This window comes from Oncorhynchus mykiss, chromosome 6, assembly GCF_013265735.2.
Source record: "Oncorhynchus mykiss isolate Arlee chromosome 6, USDA_OmykA_1.1, whole genome shotgun sequence".
Lineage (NCBI taxonomy): Eukaryota > Metazoa > Chordata > Actinopteri > Salmoniformes > Salmonidae > Oncorhynchus > Oncorhynchus mykiss.
The window spans coordinates 57,821,525-57,841,398 of record NC_048570.1 but is presented as its reverse complement, the minus strand read 5'-3'; positions in this window follow the sequence as shown (position 1 = coordinate 57,841,398).

Genomic DNA, 19,874 nt, shown 5'->3' with positions numbered 1-19,874 from the left:
TTGAGACTGTGGTCCCAGCTCTCTTCAGGTCATTGACCAGGTCCTGCCGTGTAGTTCTGGGCTGATCCCTCACCTTCCTCATGATCATTGATGCCCCACGAGGTGAGATCTTGCATGGAGCCCCAGACGATCACCCCAGACGGTGATTGACCGTCATCTTGAACTTCTTCCATTTTCTTATAATTGCGCCAACAGTTGTTGCCTTCTCACCAAGCTGCTTGCCTATTGTCCTATAGCCCATCCCAGCCTTGTGCAGGTCTACAATTTTATCCCTGATGTCCTTACACAGCTTCCTAGTCTTGGCCATTGTGGAGAGGTTGGAGTCTGTTTGATTGAGTGTGTGGACAGGTGTCTTTTATACAGGTAATGAGTTCAAACAGGTGCAGCTAATTCAGGTAATGAGTGGAGAACAGGAGGGCTTCTTAAAGACAAACTAACAGGTCTGTGAGAGACGGAATTCTTACTGGTTGGTAGGTGATCAAAATACTTATGTCATGCAATAAAATGCAAATTAATTACTTAAAAATCATACAATGTGATTTTCTGGATGTTTGTTTTAGATTCCGTCTCTCACAGTTGAAGTGTACCTATGATAAAAATTACAGACCTCTACATGCTTTGTAAGTAGGAATACCTGCAAAATCGGCAGTGTATCAAATACTTGTTCTCCCCACTGTAACTAACGTGAGGTTAATCCAGTCAATCGCACCATAGCGATGTTGTTTGATGTTGGCAGGGTTCACACAGAATAGCTGAATTTGCAGTGCTGGCGCCCAAACTAAAGCAAGCGTTTGCTAGCTAGCTAGTACCTATTCCATTTATATGGCGTCGTCAAAGATGGAATCTTTGCTATCGTCAGTTTATTCCAAGATCAGCATGCAGCTGTAGTGCTTCGAAGTCCCTGTGTTCAGGTTAGCGATAAACTGAACTCCAAACTGAACAGAACTACACTCTCTTCTACCATTGTCTTAAATATATTTAATGTTCTCATTGCAAAAGCTAAATTGTCGGTAGGGGACTTTGAAGCACCTGTGTGCCAATCTTAGAGTAAACTGACGATAGCAAAGATTATAGCAAACACCACAGAAATGGAAATTGGTGCTCGCTAGCTCTGCAAATTCAGCTATTGTTGGAAGCCAGCCAATATAAAACAAACTATATTACAATTACAAAAGGTTGCAGCATACGTTGTGTAAATGGTGAACTCATACAGCTGTCAACCCTTGTCACTGCAATCCGTTTCACATTTGCTAGCTAACTATCTAGCTACCTTTAGATTGAAGCCCATATAGAATGATAGAAGATAATAGATGATAGAAGCCCATCTCTTCCTGTAAATAACCTGCACACTGTGTGTGTGTGTGTGTGTGTGTAGCCAGCCAGGTAGAAAAATGGCAGAAAAAATATGGACATTAGAGTATTTTTCAGTAAACCAAAACGCAAAGTAAGAACCCCCTAGTAGATGAATATCTCAGACTAAAATGTTCATAAGAATGAAGAGAAATGCTAATGGAAATGTTTCAACATGATGTCATTATGCAGAGCAGGCAACAGATGGCACACAGACAGTAGAGCTGGGTACAGATGGGCAGGGACAGACTGGCAGAGACAGGGAGTCTCAGGTAAGTTTGTTGAGTCTTTGTTTGGCAACATCATGAAAGGTTCTCTTTTTTAGACTTGTAAAATTGGGACATAATTGGAAAATGTCATGGATACCCCCACTGTCAACTTAAACTGGTGACTGAACTAAGATTTGTTTAAGGCAATGGTGTTGCTGTTGTGATTAATTGAGTTGTTTTGGGTACAGGAGTGTGGCAAACACCTTATTTCTTTTCTAGGAGATAGTCAGTGAGGGTGGTGAAAGGGAAAGAGCCAGCGAGAGAGACTTCAGAGGACAGTGTCACAGCCACGGCAGGACCAGGTGTCAACCGTGTTGCCAGCTGCACCAGTATAGGGGACAGTGTCACAGCCACGGCAGGACCAGGTGTCAACCTTGTTGCCAGCAGCACCAGTATAGGGGACAGTGGCACAGCATTGTCCAGTTACCTCAGTGATGGCACATAACCATATCAGCCACACCCACAATTTATAGAACCATCGTTCATTACACTTTTTTATTTAACGGTCCCCTTGCAATTACACCAGGGACCACGGACCCCTGTTTGAGAACCCCTGGTGTATAATATAATATTTGTCCTTTTGTTTAGTAGTTTTTAGTACATGACAGTACATGTTGTTATTTTATCTTATTTTTATTTACAATTGCATACTTTGTGTGACACACTTGTCCATAGCTGCTGTTTGAAGTGTTGAGACACTGACTGAACAATAAATGCGTATTTTTGAAGGATATTTTTTGTTGATTTGTTTGGGTTATTCATTGAAGTAGTTTTTTCGCTTTTAGAACTGTACTTATTTTGAATGTTTTGCTCTTGTAAAGCTATTGTAGTAGACTCAGGCCAGTGGCACATATTTAATGACTTTATAAATGTATCAGAAAAAGTCAAATATAAAGGTCAATTCAATACAGATACCAACTTTGATGGTTCTCAATGGAGAGTCTTTTAGATTTACGAAAACTGCACCCATACAGTACCATTACCACCTACTGGCCTTTCTTGGTATTGCTGGTTGTAAATACAAATACCTGCATACATACTGGACTGATAAGGAACACTGCTATAACTATTATTAGTAGTAGTATTATAATTATTTAAACATTTGAACAAGTTGGGACAACCCTTCAGTTAACTACTGTAGCTATCAATTTTCCAGTAGTAGTAGTAATTATGGTTCCTCAATATACATTTTAACATATTACAACGTTGGCTGTGTTACAGCACTACTTTTGGTGTCCCCCTCAGAAAATGTCCTGTAATTGTCCCCTCCAAAGTTGATATCAGATTTTCGCCCCTGTGTGTGACAGTTACATATGAATAATGTTGTATAAATGTGTTATGGAGGTTATTATGAATGATACTGCAACATTCACCAAGGAGTTTTGAATGGTTTCATGAAGGTGTTTGGTATGCATTATGTATACCCCCTTCATTTAAAGTGTTTACCAAAACACACATACTGGTACCAACACATACAGACTCAACATGTATTACAAACACTCACTTGCCAGTAGAGAATTGCCAATGCCATCCTCCTCTCTTTCATGTTGACAAAAGGGTCAATGACTCTCTTTTGTTGTCCTGGGCTACCAGGCTAAAATGCTTGATCAATAGCCTAGCTTCATGGGCAACGTTAACATTAGCCTACTACATCTAGCTACATATTGAACTTCCATCCTCTCAGGCCAGGGACACAATGTTTGAATGTATGGTTGGATCAGAGCCGCCATTATGATCATTGGCCAGTATGGAAAATTAAAGTAAAACCACAAGTCCAAATCTCTATTTCCATCCATATCCATGGCTAATTTAGGAAAGGGACAATTTTATCTGCCTAGTTAGCCACCAGAGGACAACAACACAACGGGATGCAACAATTCAAGTTTTTTCTGTCAATTAATTTTTGCTTTTGATGTGATTGGTGTGAAGCCAAATTCAAACTGGCTTCCCTTGACCCTTTCTTTTGGTGTGCCAGGACCATTCACAGTTGAGCTCACTCAGTTTAGCTCAATGCTGACTGGCTATTATTTTATTTATTTTTTCCTTGAAGTTCTTGATGATCAGATAAATGGTTGATTTAGGTGCAATCTTACTGGCAGCAATATCCCTGCCTGTGAAGCCCTTTTTGTGCAAAGCAATGATGACGGCACGTGTTTCCTTGGAGGTAACCATGGTTGACAGAAGAAGAGCAATGATTCCAAGCACCACCCTCCCTTTGAAGCTTCCAGTCTGTTATTCAAACTCAATCAGCATGACAGAGTGATCTCCATTTCCTCACTCACACCTGTATTAACAAGAGAATCACTTACATGATGTCAGCTGGTCCTTTTGTGGCAGGGCTGAAATGCAGTGGAAATGTTTTGGGGGGATTCAGTTCATTTGCATGGCAAAGAGGGCCTTTGCAATTAATTGCAATTCATCTGATCATTCTTCATAACATTCTGGAGTATATGCAAATTGCCATCATACAAACTGAGGCAGCAGACTTTGTGAAAATTAATGTTTGTGTCATTCTCAAAAGTTTTGGCCACGACTGTAGGTGTGGAGTAAACTTGTCTGAGAGCTTAGAACTGAAGACCTAGATTATGCCTATACTTAAGCTTATCAGCGTGATGCAGTCTTGTGGCTTGAAGAAGACCTACGTTAGAAACCAGTCTGTCCTGTTGGTGACGTGACCCAGATTTGTGAGGAGGAGGTGAAATGAGGGGTGGAGCGTAAAACATGCCTTTGTGTTGAGTAACATGTCTTGATACCTAAAGAGGATAGAGTGGCAGGCCAGTAACTGGAAGGATGCCAGTTTGAATCCCAGGACTGACAGAAACAATCTGTGGGATGTGAACCAGACAGTTGCTGGTGTCCTGGGGCCTCTTGTTACCTTGCTGAACTATGCTGGTTTAAATTCTGGGTCTGATGGGAAAAATCTAGTGAATGTGACCCTGCAACTGGAGGTTGCTGGTATCCAATCTTAGATGCTATCTCCTGCCGTTGTAACTCAGTTGGTAGAGCATGGTGCTTTCAGTGTCAGGGTTGTGGGTTAAATTCCAAATGGAGACCATTAAAATAAATATGAAAATGTATCCACTCAGTACTGTAATTTGCTCTGGATAAGAATGTCTGCTAAATATGTAAAATGTTGTGCCCTTGAGCAAGGTACAACCACAAAATGGTTCCAATGTGTAATCTTCTTAATCTCGGGGGAACTAACGCAAGTCTTCAGGTCAACATGCACTCAACATGAAACTACCAAACCACCTCTGTTACACTTCACCCCCCTTTGACTTCCCCTTCCTAGAAGAGACCCATCCTGGTACAGACTCGATTCTAACCCGGGTCTCAAGCAAGGTTACTCATCATGATACACAGCCTGTTTTGTGTTTGGTGTGTCAGGGGTTGGATAATGTGACATCAAAAATACCAGTTCCAGTTGTACATTGAAACCTTTTTTTTGTTGAAAATCTCTGTCCAATGATGTCATGACTGGTTTCATAAAGGTGCTATGAATGACTATCTATAATCAAGTATAATGTTACCTGAGAATGTGTGTGTGTGTGTGTGCGTGTGCGTGTGTGTGTGTGTGTGGTCATCGCAGGGGCCAACAGGCGGAATTCCATCAAGACCGCCACAGAGGCAGCCGATATAGCCTCTAAGTCTGTTTTACTGTTAATTGAGATGATCAGGACTATCATACTTTCTTGTATGTCTGTGACTTTAGTTTAAAAAAAGGGGTGTCATAACTAGGTCAGTTTTGGAACGGAATGAGAAATGTTTTGATATAACTTTCATGTTCAGTATATCTTATATAACAAGTAACAAGTACACACACACACACACACACACACACACACAGTTGTGTTTGTAATTGGTTAGTGGTGGTATGTGTATCAAATTGAGGCAAGAAATACATACAAACATTGATTTTGGTATGGAGCTCGAGTACAGCTTGCCATACAGTAGCAGAGAGAATAGTCTATGAGTAGGGTGGATGGAGTCTTTGACCATTTTTAGGGCCTTCCTCTGACACCGCCTGGTATAGAGGTCCTGGATGGCAGGAAGCTTGGCCCTGGTGTTGTACTGGGCCGTACGTACTACCGTCTGTAGTGCCTTGCAGTCGGAGGCCGAGCAGTTGCCATACCAGGCAGTGAAGCAACCAGTCAGGATGCTCTCGATGGTGCAGCTCTAGAACCTTTTGAGGATCTGAGGACCCATGCCAAATGTTTTCAGTCTCCTGAGGAGGAATAGGTTTTGTTGTGCCCTCTTCACGACTGTCTTGGTGTGCTTGGACCATGTAAGTTTGTTGGTGATACGGACACCAAGGAACTTGAAGCTCTCAACCTGCTCCACTACAGCCGCGTCGATGAGAATGGGGGCGTGCTCGGTCATCTTTTTCCTGTAGTCCACAATCATCTCCTTTGTCTTGATCACATTGAGTGAGAGGTTGTTGTCCTGGCACCACACGCCAGGTCTCTGACCTCCTCCCTATAGGCTGTCTCGTCATTGTCGTTGATCAGGACTACCACTGTTGTGTCATCGGCAAACTTAATGATGGTGTTGTCATGCCTGGCAATGCAGTCACAAGTAAACAGGGAGTACAGGAGGGGACTGAGCACGCACCCTTGAGGGGTCCCCGTGTTGAGGATCAGCGTGGCGGATGTGTTGTTACCTACCCTTACCACCTGGGGGCAGCCCATCAGGATGTCCAGGATCCAGTTGCAGAGGGAGGTGTTTAGTCCCAGGGTCCTTAGCTTAGTGATGAGCTTTGAGGGCACTATGGTGTTGAATGCTGAGTTGTAGTCAATGAATAGCATTCTCACATAGGTGTTCCTTTTGTCCAGGTGGGAAAGGGCAGTGTGGAGTGCAATAGACATTGCATCATCTGGGATGGAGTTGGTCTAGGGTTTCTGGAATAATTGGTGTTGATGTGAGCCAGCCTTTCAAAGCACTTCATGGCTACAGATGTGAGTGCTACTTGTTGGTAGGCTTTGGGCAAGTTACCTTAGTGCTCTTGGGCACAGGGACTTGGGTGGTCTGCCTGAAACATGATGGTATTACAGACTCAGACAGGGAGAGGTTGAAAATGTCAGTGTAGGCCTCCCGGGTGGCGCAGTGGTCTAAGGCACTGCATCGCAGTGCTAGCTGTGCCACCAGACACTCTGGGTTTGAGCCTAGGAACTGTCGCAGCCGGTTGTGACCTGGGAGGTCCATGGGGTGACGCACAATTGGCCTAGTGTCGTCCAGGTTAGGGAGGGTTTGGCCGGTAAGGATATCCTTGTCTCATCGCGCACTAGCGACTCCTGTGGAGGGCCGTGCGCAGTGTGTGCCCTGCGGCCCTGCGGCCTTGTGAATGTTCGGCTAGCCAACCACACAGCTACAGTAACACAATCACTTCAAGCTAGCCCCTGGAAAGACTGCAAATTAGCTGCGTTTTGTATTTTTTGTATATATCCATAAAAATGATGCCAGCTGAATCAAGATTTAGACTGGCTGAGAAACGTTGCCTTCCTGTCTGTCCCGACTCACGACACATTCATTACTATGGGACAGCAGGAGATCGAATTTGATTATTGAAACAATCTTGCAAATGTTGGAGAGACAGAAAGCAAGGTTTATGCAAATCTCCGCTGTTGAAAACTAAATGGTAGTCTTTAAAAATGTGAGATAATGTCTAGATGCTTTTTATAGTGAAGATCAAGTTCATAAATTGCTTGGCTGGCCTGATGAGACAATGGATTGCACAGTCAGAGTAAATAAGCATTTTAATGTCAACTTGTGAAATAGACACCGACTGGAATGCGGTTTTAACCAATCAGCATTCAGGATTAGATCCACCCATTGTATAAATGGCCAATATACCATGGCTAAGGGCTGTTCTTATGCACAACGCAACACGGAGTGCCTGGATACTGCCCTTAGCCGTGGTATATTGGCCATATACCACAAACCCCAGAGGTGCCTTATTGCTATTATAAACTGGTTATCAATGTAATTAGTATAGTAAAAATACATGTTTTGTCATACTCGTGTTATACAGTCTGATATACCATGGCTGTCAGCCAATCAGCATTCAGGGCTTGAACCACCTAATTTATAATGACCAATATACCACACCCCTTCGGCCTTGTTGCATAATTATAGTTTGGAGACCCTTGTGTACATCTCCCAAAGTTTTTGTAACATGCCTGCTATTGGTTGATATACGGAATTGGTTGTACAGTATACATGTAACGCTCGTCTGTGGTGGAAGAAGAGGAGGACCAATGTGCAGCGTGGTAAGTGTCCATATTGATAATTTATTATCATGAACACAAAAACAAAATAACGAGAACGAACAAAACGAAATAGTCCTGTCTGGTGATATACACAAAGACAGAAAACAATCACCCACGAAACACAGGTGGGAAAAGGCTACCTAAGTATGATTCTCAATCAGAGACAACTAAAGATGGCAGGGGGCGGCAGGGTAGCCTAGTGGTTAGAGCGTTGGACTAACCGGAAGGTTACAAGTTCAAATCCCCAAGCTGACAAGGTACAAATCTGTCGTTCTGCCCCTGAACAGGCAGTTAACCCACTGTTCCTAGGCTGTCATTGAAAATAAGAATTTGTTCTTAACTGACTTGCCTAGTTAAATAAAGGTAAATAAAAAAAAGTTGAAAAAAGACACCTGCCTCTGATTGAGAACCATACCAGGCCAAACACAACATAGAAAAACGAACATAGACAACCCACCCAACTCACGCCCTGACCATCCTAAAACAAGGACATAACTGTAACGTTCGTCGTCCTCGTCTGAGGAGGAGTAGGAGAGATCGGACCAATATGCAGCGTGGTACCTGTCCATGTTCATATTTATTAAACAGAACACTAAACAAAATAACAACGGAGAATGAAACGAAACAGTTCTGTAAGGTGACATACACTAAACAGAAAACAACTACCCACAAATCAAGTGGGAAAAACAGGCTACGTAAATATGGTTCTCAATCAGAGACAACGATTGACAGCTGCCTCTGATTGAGAACCATACCAGGCCAAACACATAGAAAACCAATACTAGAACAACACATAGAATGCCCACCCCAACTCACGCCCTGACCAACCTAAACAAGAAACATAACAAAGGAACTAAGGTCAGGACATGACAATAACAAAGGAACTAAGGTCAGAACATGACAATAACAAAGGAACTAAGGTCAGAACATGACAATACACTTAAATGCAGGGTATCAGGTAAAAGCTTTTGATGCTGTGCTGATTTCTTTTGATATTCTGTCTATTGCTGTGTATTGCTCCACTGACCCAATAAATCAAATCAAATGTATTTATAAAGCCATTTTTACATCAGCAGATGTCACAAGGTGCTTATACAGAAACCCAGCCTAAAATCCTAAACAACAAGCAATGCAGATGTAGAGGCACAGTGGCTAGGAAAAACTCCCTAAAAAGGCAGGAGCCCAGGAAGAAACCAAGAGAGGAACCAGGCTCTGATGGATGGCCATTTTTTTATTTCACCTTTATTTAACCAGGTATGCCATTTGAGAACAAGTTCTCGTTTACAACTGCGACCTGGCCAAGATAAAGCAAAGCAGTGCGACACAAAAAACAACACAGAGTTACACATGGAAAAAACAAAAGTACAGTCAATAACACAATAGGAAAAAAATCAATATACTGTGTGTGCAAATGATGTAAGATTAGGGAGGTAAGGCAATAAATAGGCCGTAGTGGCGAAGTAATTACAATTGAGCAATTAAACCTGGAGTGATAGATGTGCAGAAGATGAATGTGCAAGTAGAGATACTGGGGTGCAAAGGAGAGAAAAAATAAAATAAATAAATAACAATATGGGGATGAGGTAGTTGGATGGGCTATTACAGAAGGGTTATGTACTGGTGCAGTGATCTGTGAGCTGCTCTGACAGCTGATGCTTAAAGTTAGTGAGGGGGATATGAGTCTCCAGCTTCAGTGATTTTTGCAATTCGTTCCAGTCATTGGCAGCAGAGAACTGGAAGGAAAGGCAACCAAAGCAGGAATAGGCTTTGGGGGTGACCAGTGAAATATACCTGCTGGAGTGTGTGCTACGGGTGGGTGCTGCTTTGGTGACCAGTGAGTTGAGATAAGACAGGGCTTTACCTAGCAAAGACTTATAGATGACCTGGAGCCAGTGGGTTTGGCGACGAATATGAAGTGAGGGCCAGCCAACGAGAGCATACAGGTTGCAGTGGTGGGTAGCTTATGGGGCTTTGGTGACAAAACGGTGGCACAGTGATAGACTGCATCCAATTTGCTGAGTAGAGTTTTGGAGGCTATTTTATAAATTACATTGCCGAAGTCAAGGATTGGTAGGATAGTCAGTTTTACGAGGGTATGTTTGGCAGCATGAGTGAAGGATGCTTTGTTGTGAAATAGGAAGCTGATTCTAGATTTAATGTTGGATTGGAGATGCTTAATGTGAGTCTGGAAGGAGAGTTTACAGTCTAACCAGACACCTAGGTATTTGTTATTGTCCACATATTCTAAATCAGAACCGTCCAGAGTAGTGATGCTGGACGGCCAGGCAGGTGGGTGCAGCGATCGGTTGAAGAGCATGCATTTAGTTTTACGTGCCTTTAAGAGCAGTTGGAGGCCACGGAAGGAGAGTTGTATGGCATTGAAGCTCGTCTGGAGGTTAGTTAACAGTGTCCAAAGAAGGGCCAGAAGTATACAGAATGGTGTCGTCTGCGTAGAGGTGGATCAGAGACTCACCAGCAGCAAGAGCGACATCATTGATGTATACAGAGAAAAGAGTCGGCCCTAGAATTGAGCCCTGTGGCACCCCCATAGAGACTGCCAGAGGCCAGGACAACAGGCCCTCCGGTTTGACAGACTGAACTCTGTCTGAGAAGTAGTTGGTGAACCAGGCGAGTCAGTCATTTGAGAAACCAAGGCTGTTGAGTCTGCCGATAAGAATGTGGTGATTGACAGAGCGAAAGCCTTGGCCAAGTCGATGAATACGGCTGCACAGTATTGTCTTTTATCGATGGAGGTTATGATATCGTTTAGGACCTTGAGCGTGGCTGAGGTGCACCCATGACCAGCTCGGAAACCAGATTGCATAGCGGAGAAGGTACGGTGGGATTCGAAATGGTCGGTGATCTGTTTGTTAACTTGGCTTTCCTTAGAAAGGCAGGGTAGGGTAAATATAGGTCTGTAACAGTTTGGGTATAGAGTGTCTCCCCCTTTGAAGAGGAGGATGACCGCAGCAGATTTCCAATCATTGGGGATCTCAGACGATACGAAAGAGAGGTTGAAAGGCTAGTAATAGGGGTTGCAACAATTGCGGAGGATAATTTTAGAAACAGAGGGTCCAGATTGTCTAGCCCAACTGATTTGATTTTGCAACTCTTTCAGAACATCAGCTATCTGGATTTGGGTGAAGGATAAATGGGGGAGGTTTGGGCAAGTTGCTGTGGGGGGTGCAGGGTTGTTGACTGGGGTAGGGGTAGCCAAGTGGAAAGCATGGCCAGCCGTAGAAAAATGCTTATTGAAATTCTCAATTATTGTGGATTTATCGGTGGTGACATTGTTTCCTAGCCTCAGTGCAGTGGACAGCTGGGAGGAGGTGCTCTTATTCTCCATGGACTTTACAGTGTCCCAGAATTTTTTGGAGTTTGTGCTACAGGATGCAAATTTCTGCTTGAAAAAGCTAGCCTTTGCTTTCCTAACCGCCTGTGTATATTTGTTCCTAACTTCCATGAAAAGTTGCATATCACGGGGGCTATTCGATGCTAATGCAGTACGCCACAGGATGTTTTCGTGCTGGTCAATGTGCAGTCAGGTCAGGAGTGGACCAAGGGCTATATCTGTTCTTGGTTCCAAATTTTTTGAATGGGGCATGCTTATTTAATATGGCGAGGAAAGCACTTTTAAAGAATAAGCAGACATCCTTTATTGATGTAGTGATGTCAATATCCTTCCTGGATACCCAGGTTTTAGGGAGCGTTTGACAGTGATGAGGGGTGGTTGTTTGACCGCAGGCCCATTACGGACGCAGGCAATAAGTCTGTGATCAATGATATCCTGGTTGAAGACAGCAGAGGTGTATTTAGAGGGCAGGTTGGTCAGGATGATATCTATGAGTGTTTACAGATTTGGGGTTGTACCTGGTAGGTTCATTGATAATTTGTGTGAGATTGAGGGCATCTAGCTTAGATTGTAGGACGGCCAGGGTGTTAAGCATCTCCCAGTTAAGGTCACCTAACCGCACGAGCTCTGAAGATAGATGGGGGCAATCAATTCACATATGGTGTCCAGGACATAGCTGGGGGCAGAAGGTGGTCTATAACAAGCGACAACAGTGAGAGACTTGTTTCGGGAAAGGTGTATTTTTAGAAGTAGAAGCTCGAATTGTTTGGGCACAGACCAGGATAGCATGACTGTCTCTGCAGTAGATTGCAACTCCGCCCCCTTTGGCAGTTCTATCTTCTCGGAAAATGTTATAGTTAGGGATGGAAATGTCAGGATTTCTGGTGGCCTTCCTAAGCCAGGATTCAGACACGGCTAGGACATCCTGGTTGGCAGTGTGTGCTAAAGCAGTGAGTAAAAAAACTTAGGGAGGAGGCTTCTAATGATAACATGCATGAAACCAAGGCTTTTACGGTGACAACAAATCAACAAATGAGAGCGCCTGGGGAATGGGAGTGGAGCTAGGTGCTGCAGGGCCTGAATTAACCTCTGCATCACCAGAGGAACAGAGGAGGAGTAGGATAAGGGTACAGCTAAAGGCTATAAGAACTGGTTGTCTAGTGTGTTCGGAACAGAGAGTAAAAGAAACACGTTTCTGGGCGTGGAAGAATAGATTCAAGGCATAATGTACAGACAAGGGTATGGTAGGATGTGAATACAGTGGAGGTAAACCTAGGCATTGATTGACGATGAGAGAGGTTTTGTCTCTAGAGACCAGGTGAGGTCACCGCATGTGTGGGAGGTGAAACAAAAGGGCTAGCTAAGACATATTGAGCAGGGCTGTCTTATTTCACAGTCTCTACAGTGAAATAAGACAATTATCACTAACCAAAACAGTAATGGACTAGACATATTGACATTAGGGAGAGGCATGCGTAGCCGAGGGATCATAGGGACCAGTGGGAGGCTAGGCAAGCTGGAGACACGGCGATTCAGATAGCTAGCGGGCCGGGGATAGCAGGCTAGCAGAAGGGCCTTAGGGGAGACATCGCGTAGGAAGAAGTCTGTTGTAGCCCTCTCGGACGGTTACGTCAGCAGACCAGTCGCGTTGGATTGGCAGGGCTCCGTGTAGGCAGTAAAAGGGTCCAGGCCAATTGGCAAAATAGGTATTGTAGCCCAAGAAATTGGCCGATGGTTCTCTTCAGCTAGCAGTCCGATATGCGCTCAACAGCTAGCGGGCCGCTGCTAGCAGGCTAGCAGATGGGCCTTCAGGGGACGCTGCCACAGAGGACCCTGTTGACACCGCTAGGGCAGATTATGTCGGTAGACGAGTCGTGCTGGAATCAGCAGGGCTCCATGTCGGCAGTAAAAGGGGTCCAGGCCAATTGGCAAAATATGTATTGTAGCCCAAGGAGTGGCTGATGGACCTCTTCAGCTAGCCGGGGGATGGGCCTAGCTCGAGGCTAGTTCCCAGGCTCACTGCTGCTTGCTTTGGGACAGAGACATTAGCCAGGGGGTAGCCACACGGATAGCAGCTAGCTAGCTGCGATGATCCAGGTGAAAAAGTTCAGAGCTTGCGGTAGGAAACCGGAGATGTGGAAATAGAGCAGCCCGGTAAGCTCTGGGTTGAAAAGCGCTGTGCAGACTGGCAGGAGTTGATCAGGCTAAGGTTAGCTGATGACTGCTAGCCGTGGCTAACTGACTATTAGCTAGTAGCTAGTTAGCTGGCTAGCTTCTGTTGGTGGTTCCGGTTCTAAAGTATAGAAAATAGCAGATCCATACCACATTAGGTGAGTCAGGTTCCAGGATATTATGTTGAAACGGTGGTTAAAAATATTTAAAAAATATATACGAAGTTAAAAACAGATATATACACGGGACACGACAAGACGAAAACAAAGACGTCTGAACTTCTACGCCATCTTGGAATCGAGAGGAAGCAAGAGGAACCTGTGTTGGCGACATAAATATAACGTGTCTACAATTTGGCCTACACGATTGCTGTATTTCCGTCTGACCCTCGTTGATTTATACTGTGTGTAACTGCTAAATATTTGGGTTTTCTGGAGAAGGCCAAGAAGTACAGTATAGGCCATAACTTTTAGTATATTAAAGGTTTATAAAATAGTGGTACAGTCTGCGGCCATTTAGTAAGATGGCTGCCATGGCTCCCATGGGCCAAATCTGTGGTGGCTCCATATCTAAATATTTTTAGGGTACTTAAATTGACCTATGTGCCAAATTTGGTGTGTTTATAAAAAAAAGGCCTTCAGAACTGTACCATTTTGTAAGATGGCTGCCATGGCTCTAATGGGCTAAATCTGTGATGTTTCCAGGCTACATAAATATAGCTCTGTAACACATTTGGTGTGTTTGTCACAAAAAAATATTCTGAACTAATAAATAGTGCTGCCACAGCCCCCAGGGGCCAAATGGTTTCTCTATCTTTTCAGGGTACATAAATCAAGCTTTGTGACATATTTGGTGCCACTACCTCAAAGCAGTCTCTCTGACGTGAAATAGGGGCCAAATATGTGGTGGCTCCATATGTAATTATTTTAAGGGTACATTAAACAGCATCTCTGCCAAATTTGGTGCTTTTATCAAAAAGTGAATGATTTATCAGCTTAACTGCCCCACTAGAGGTGATAAGTGAACTAAACATAAGCTTGTTTAGTTATGTTAAAATGGACAGAGGTTTGTATAGCAGCTGAAAATAGTCATACTGTAACTGTGTGTTATTCAAATATGCATTCGGAAATAAACCTTAACAACAGTAGATAATATGATGACCCCTAACATACTGGGCTCAATCATGGCAAAAATAAAATGTATGTCAAAATGTTACCTTAATTCATAATGCCCAGGCACTATGATGTCTCTTACAGACTATCTTCCAATAGGGAAGTGTTTAAAATGTATTACTGATTTGACCCACAGTTGTTGCCTTTTAGAGTATTTGTTTTTCCTCTGCCTTTATGGCTGCAAGAGGACTTTAGAGAGGCACTGTGGTCGAATAACCTGAAAAGTGTGCCTCCCACATGTTAGGGCACGGCTTTATCAAACATTATCACATTGTGTAAACATAAAACACCATGTCTGACAATTTATGGAAAGGCATGTATGGCTACTATGCAGAGTAGACATACTGATTCCCCATAAAATAACACTTCACTTGCCCTTAGGGCATCACACTAACCAAAGCGAGTAAATCGTGTCTGAGAATTAGCCTGTGATATTTGCCTCCAAGTCTCCAGAAATGAGAGAGTCAAAGCATCATAGCCACAATGCACGACACTGCCCCTGTACTAGAGGCTTGTAGAGTATGTTTCTATTAAAGGGGCAGTGCAGTGTTTTGATGACATTATCACACTATGTGGTCGAAATAATACTCTCAAAATGTGAATATTATGATAATGCCCTTTTAGTGTAAGAGCTTTAAAAAATAAATAAAAATGACTGGAATTTCAGCCTGTTCAGGTGGGATTTTGGCCCACAGCATGACATCACAATCTGATCTCATTATTCTGACCAATGACCAGTCCTCTTTAATTTGCTTATGTATCCTCCTACTTTCAAGGGGTAAGCGGGGTAGGCTCTAGTCTAGAGTCTAGACAATCCTATCAGCCAATCCGGGCTGTGTACTGTATGTAAATATATTTCAATTTTGTATCAACATGCCCACACGATCAGACTGAGCACTTCAATGGCAAAAGGAGGCTCAGGGAAATAAATGATAAAAATATATTTGTAGTTATTTTCATGAAATAAATACACACTGTGATTTATTAGATGTGATGATTTAAAAATAACATAAAACACACAGCATTCCATTCCAGTTGAAAAATAAATCACTCCAACATCCAGCGGTGCTCTATCAATCTCGATTGCTACTCTCGTTATCTGTGAGAAAATGTTCTTGCTGTCTGCTCTAATGGATTGGATCTGCCAGCTTGTTTTAATTTCAGCCTTGTCATGACAGGATGTGTAAGGGGGCAACAGGAAAATGACGGTGCATGGGAAATGGTTAATGCACGTATTTTAGACTGGAGTGTTTGCTGGTGTGAAGAGGACACTCGAAACGCTTCCCATGGAGAATTTAGAACCCATGTTTTGCAAAACCATGACTGGTGATTTTGCCACAATCAAAATATTAGGGTATTTGTTTTGACTTTGTAATTGACTCTGAGGTCACATCAATAATGTTTTACTGATGATGAAAGATAGGCTTGAAAACACATTCAAGCTGTTCTCAGCCAAACCTAAATAAGCTGATAATCGGAATAAGATATGAACATAGATCTTCTTTCTCAAACAAACTCCAGTTATGTTTAAATGCCATTCTTTGCCATCTGTGAATGTCAACCATCAGAGTATAAAAAGGAGGAACACTGGTAGCATGCAACATTCCATCCCGACCCGTCTCTTTGTTTGACCTGTTTAGCAGAAGTACGATTATCCATGCAAAGAGATCCCTTACACTAATCAAAAGGCCACACGGCATGGGTAAAAGTGGAAGCGGAGCTGGTGAACTTAATTGTATTCATTGATGTGTCTGTGTGTATGTGTGTTTGTGCGTGTGTGCGTGCGTGCGTGCGAGAGAGAGAGATAGTTAGAGGAGAAAGTAATTCAGGCTGGGTGGTTCATAAAGTGTAAACAACTTCCTCTCATGCTTGTCTTCCTCTCCTATACATATCAACTTTTCCACAGTGAAGTTTATGAAATGATGGCCTTATAACTTTCAGGGACGGAAAAAAAAAAACGAAGCCCCAGGGCCTATGATTTCTTAATCTGGCCCTTCATGCGCAAATGACAGACCACTAAGTATTTACCATTTGGGTGCACCTCAAAGTGGAGGTATTACTCATGGAGCAACACATTTATTTATTTTTACTAACGAAACACCTGCAACTGGACATAGACATTTTAGAAGATATATGTTTGGCCGAATCAAAAACAAAGATAGTATCACCAAGTTAAGGTTGGTTTAAAATTCTCTGTGCTACCCCAAACAGTACCTATCCTGTAATGGGCTAATGGAGCATCGCATTAGCCCGTTACAATCTGCTAGCTACCCTCCCCCAAAACTACACACATAGCTCCAATGAAGATGTTCTGCACTCAATGGAAGCAGAAATGCCTCTTTTTTTCATTGTTCAATAAAGGGTGTGTCCAAACAAATGTCACACAAGGAAGTGTAGGGAAATATGACAAAAGGAGTGGCAGAGAAAGTTTGGTTTGTTTAGAGTAGGGATAGGCAACACCAGCCCTTGGGGCCGGCCAGTCGTGTAACATGATATTGGTGACCTTATTTGACCTTTTCTGTCGTGTTTTGAGACATGGTTCAATCCCACCCAAGGACACATGAATTACAGGAGTAGGGACCCAACTATGATTAACTACTTTTACAGAAGATTGGACCCACTGTGATTAACTGAGTGCCTCTTTAGAGCAAGGCATCTATATCCTGTGAGATGTAAAGAAAAAAAATCTAGAGTTAAACACACTTTCAATATTCTACCTTGGCAGTTACATGCTTCATGATCAACACCTATTTATTCATTTCTTCATGCAACAAACCTAGATAGTTGTTTTATGTCTGTTTAGTGTAAACAGTTTGATATGGGAATGTAAATACATAGCTTTTTATTTTCTTAAAAATGGCACTCCTTTACACCTCATGTAACACCTGATTTACTTAACAAGAGGCACATCTCAATAGGTGTTCCAGGTAAGTCATGACATAACAAAAGTGGGGGCTTTCCTCTTTTGTTCCCTATTGTTCCTCAAGCAAGATTAAATCACAAATTCCCATCAGATCAACACCTTGAATGACTGAAACGTTCTGTCTAAAAAAACATTATTTTGTTAAAAATGTATTTTGTAACCTGTGTACTTTACTGTATTTATAGTTGGGATGTTTGCTCAAAAGTAAAACTTCAGACATTGCTGGAGGACATCTTGCATTTGGAGGACGTTGCATTTGTCATTGTAATGCATATATAAAGACAACATGAAAAAACAAGAGAAGATTTGCTGTACGTTGAGGTTTAATTTAACGAAATCATACTTGAGTAAAAGTAAAGTTACCTTAATAGAAAATGACTCCGTAGAAGTGAGTTATCCAGTAAAATACTACATGAGTAAAAGTCTAAAAGTATTTGGTTTTAAATACACTTAAGTATCAAAAGTAAATGTAATTGCTAAAATATACTTAAGTATCAAAAGTAAAAGTATAAATAATTTCAAATTCCTTATTTTAAGCAAACCAGACAACACAATGTGTTTTTTTTCTCAAATTTACAGACAGCTAGGGGCACACTCCAACACTCAGACATCATTTACATAGGAAGAATGTGTTTAGTGAGTCCGCCAGATCAGAGGCAGTAGAGATTCTCCTGATAAGTGCATTAATTGGACCATTTTCCTTTCCTGCTAAGCATTCAAAATGTAATGAGTACTTTTGGGTGCCTGGGAAAATGTATATATTTTTTAGGAATGTAGTGAAGTAAAAGTAAAAGTTGTCAAAAATATAATTAGTCAAGTAGACACCCCCCCAAAAATACTTAAGTAGTACTTTAAAGTATTTTTACCTAAGTACTATACATCCCTGATAATACTGTATATCCAGTGATATCCAGCAATTTATGTACAGTAGAGTAAAAAAATGGACAGTACCTGGGAAATAAATACAAATCAAACAAACCACTTCCATCAATGGACATTTTCAGCTCCTGTTTATTTCAGTCACTCTCCCTTCCCCACCATCCATCTCTACTTGTCAGTCTCATAAAAGGCAGACTGTTGGCGCATCCGCCAATGCCCTGTATCAGGTACAGAGAAAAAACTTTGGCTAGGCAGTAGATATTTTCCTGCCACTCAAGGAAAGCCGGTATGTGTGTGATGGCTGTTGGAGCCTTGTTTCAGCGACTGGTGGCAGAACCTGTACAGATGTAGAGAGAGGTGTTGCGCTAAGGATTTTCTTTTTCCTCAGTTTACTCCTTCCTCACTGCCTCCCTCTGCTTCGTGGCCTCCAGCTCCCACTGAAAGAAGGCAGCGGCAGCAAAATACTGAAATGGCATCCTTGAATTGGGTGAGGCTTTCTGCTGTGTAAGTGCAGGTTGTAGGGGACGTGACCGGGACATTGACCATTTTACTCTGCAGTAAAATAATGCCACAGCTGTGTGTCTCTAGGAGCTTCTCTGGGCTGGTGTTGAGAGCAAAGCAAATCTACCAGGATCTCTTCCTCCCCATGGTGTTTGGCCAGTAGGACATCACTGGCAGCTTTAATGGGCTCTGTCCATCGGTCGTGGTCCAAAATGAAGAGGCAACCTCATCTCTTGATGGGTCCAGTGGAGAAGCTGTCAATGGCAGTGGTGATGTGGCTGGCAGAGGTGTACTTGGAAGATCTGAACGAGGCACAACATTATTTTAATGACAAAGTCTTTACTATACATGAACCTAAATCAAGTGTGTGTGTGTGTGTGTGTGTGTGTGACGGAATGAGTTAGTGCCTGCGCACACAAGTATGTGTGTGATATCATTCAAATGACCTGTATCCAGCAGGAACTCTTTAAAGGAATCCTCTTTTGTAGTGGCAGGAGCTGGTGCCAAAGGGGAGCGGAGCAGGACAGCCTGTAGAGAAGACCACTGTTAGAGCTGGGCCTGTTCTGCTGGGGCCTGAGCAGAGAGGAGAGCCAGAAGGTCATGTATGTCATGCCTCTCCTGAAATAGAGATCCAATTATCTTAAATGAGAAGAATCATAAAGCTAAACTATGTGAGTAAGTGAGTGCATGAGTGAGTCTGTGATTGAGAGGCAAAGAGCGAACTGTGTGATCATGTCGCTGTGCTGTTTCTTTTTTGTTGCATTCAGTCACAAAATGCACAATATTAGCTTTTCCAGACTGCTCAGTGTACCCTCCCTGGCAATCCCTGGTCAGATCTGTATTGACATAGGCTTAATCATGTGAAGTTACAAATCTTCTTGGGCTTAGTCATCACTCAAGTTTAACAACGGATGTCGATTACAGTGTGTACGCACTTCTCGACCGTTGTGGTATGCATTAATTGGCACAATTAATTGGCACAACAAATGC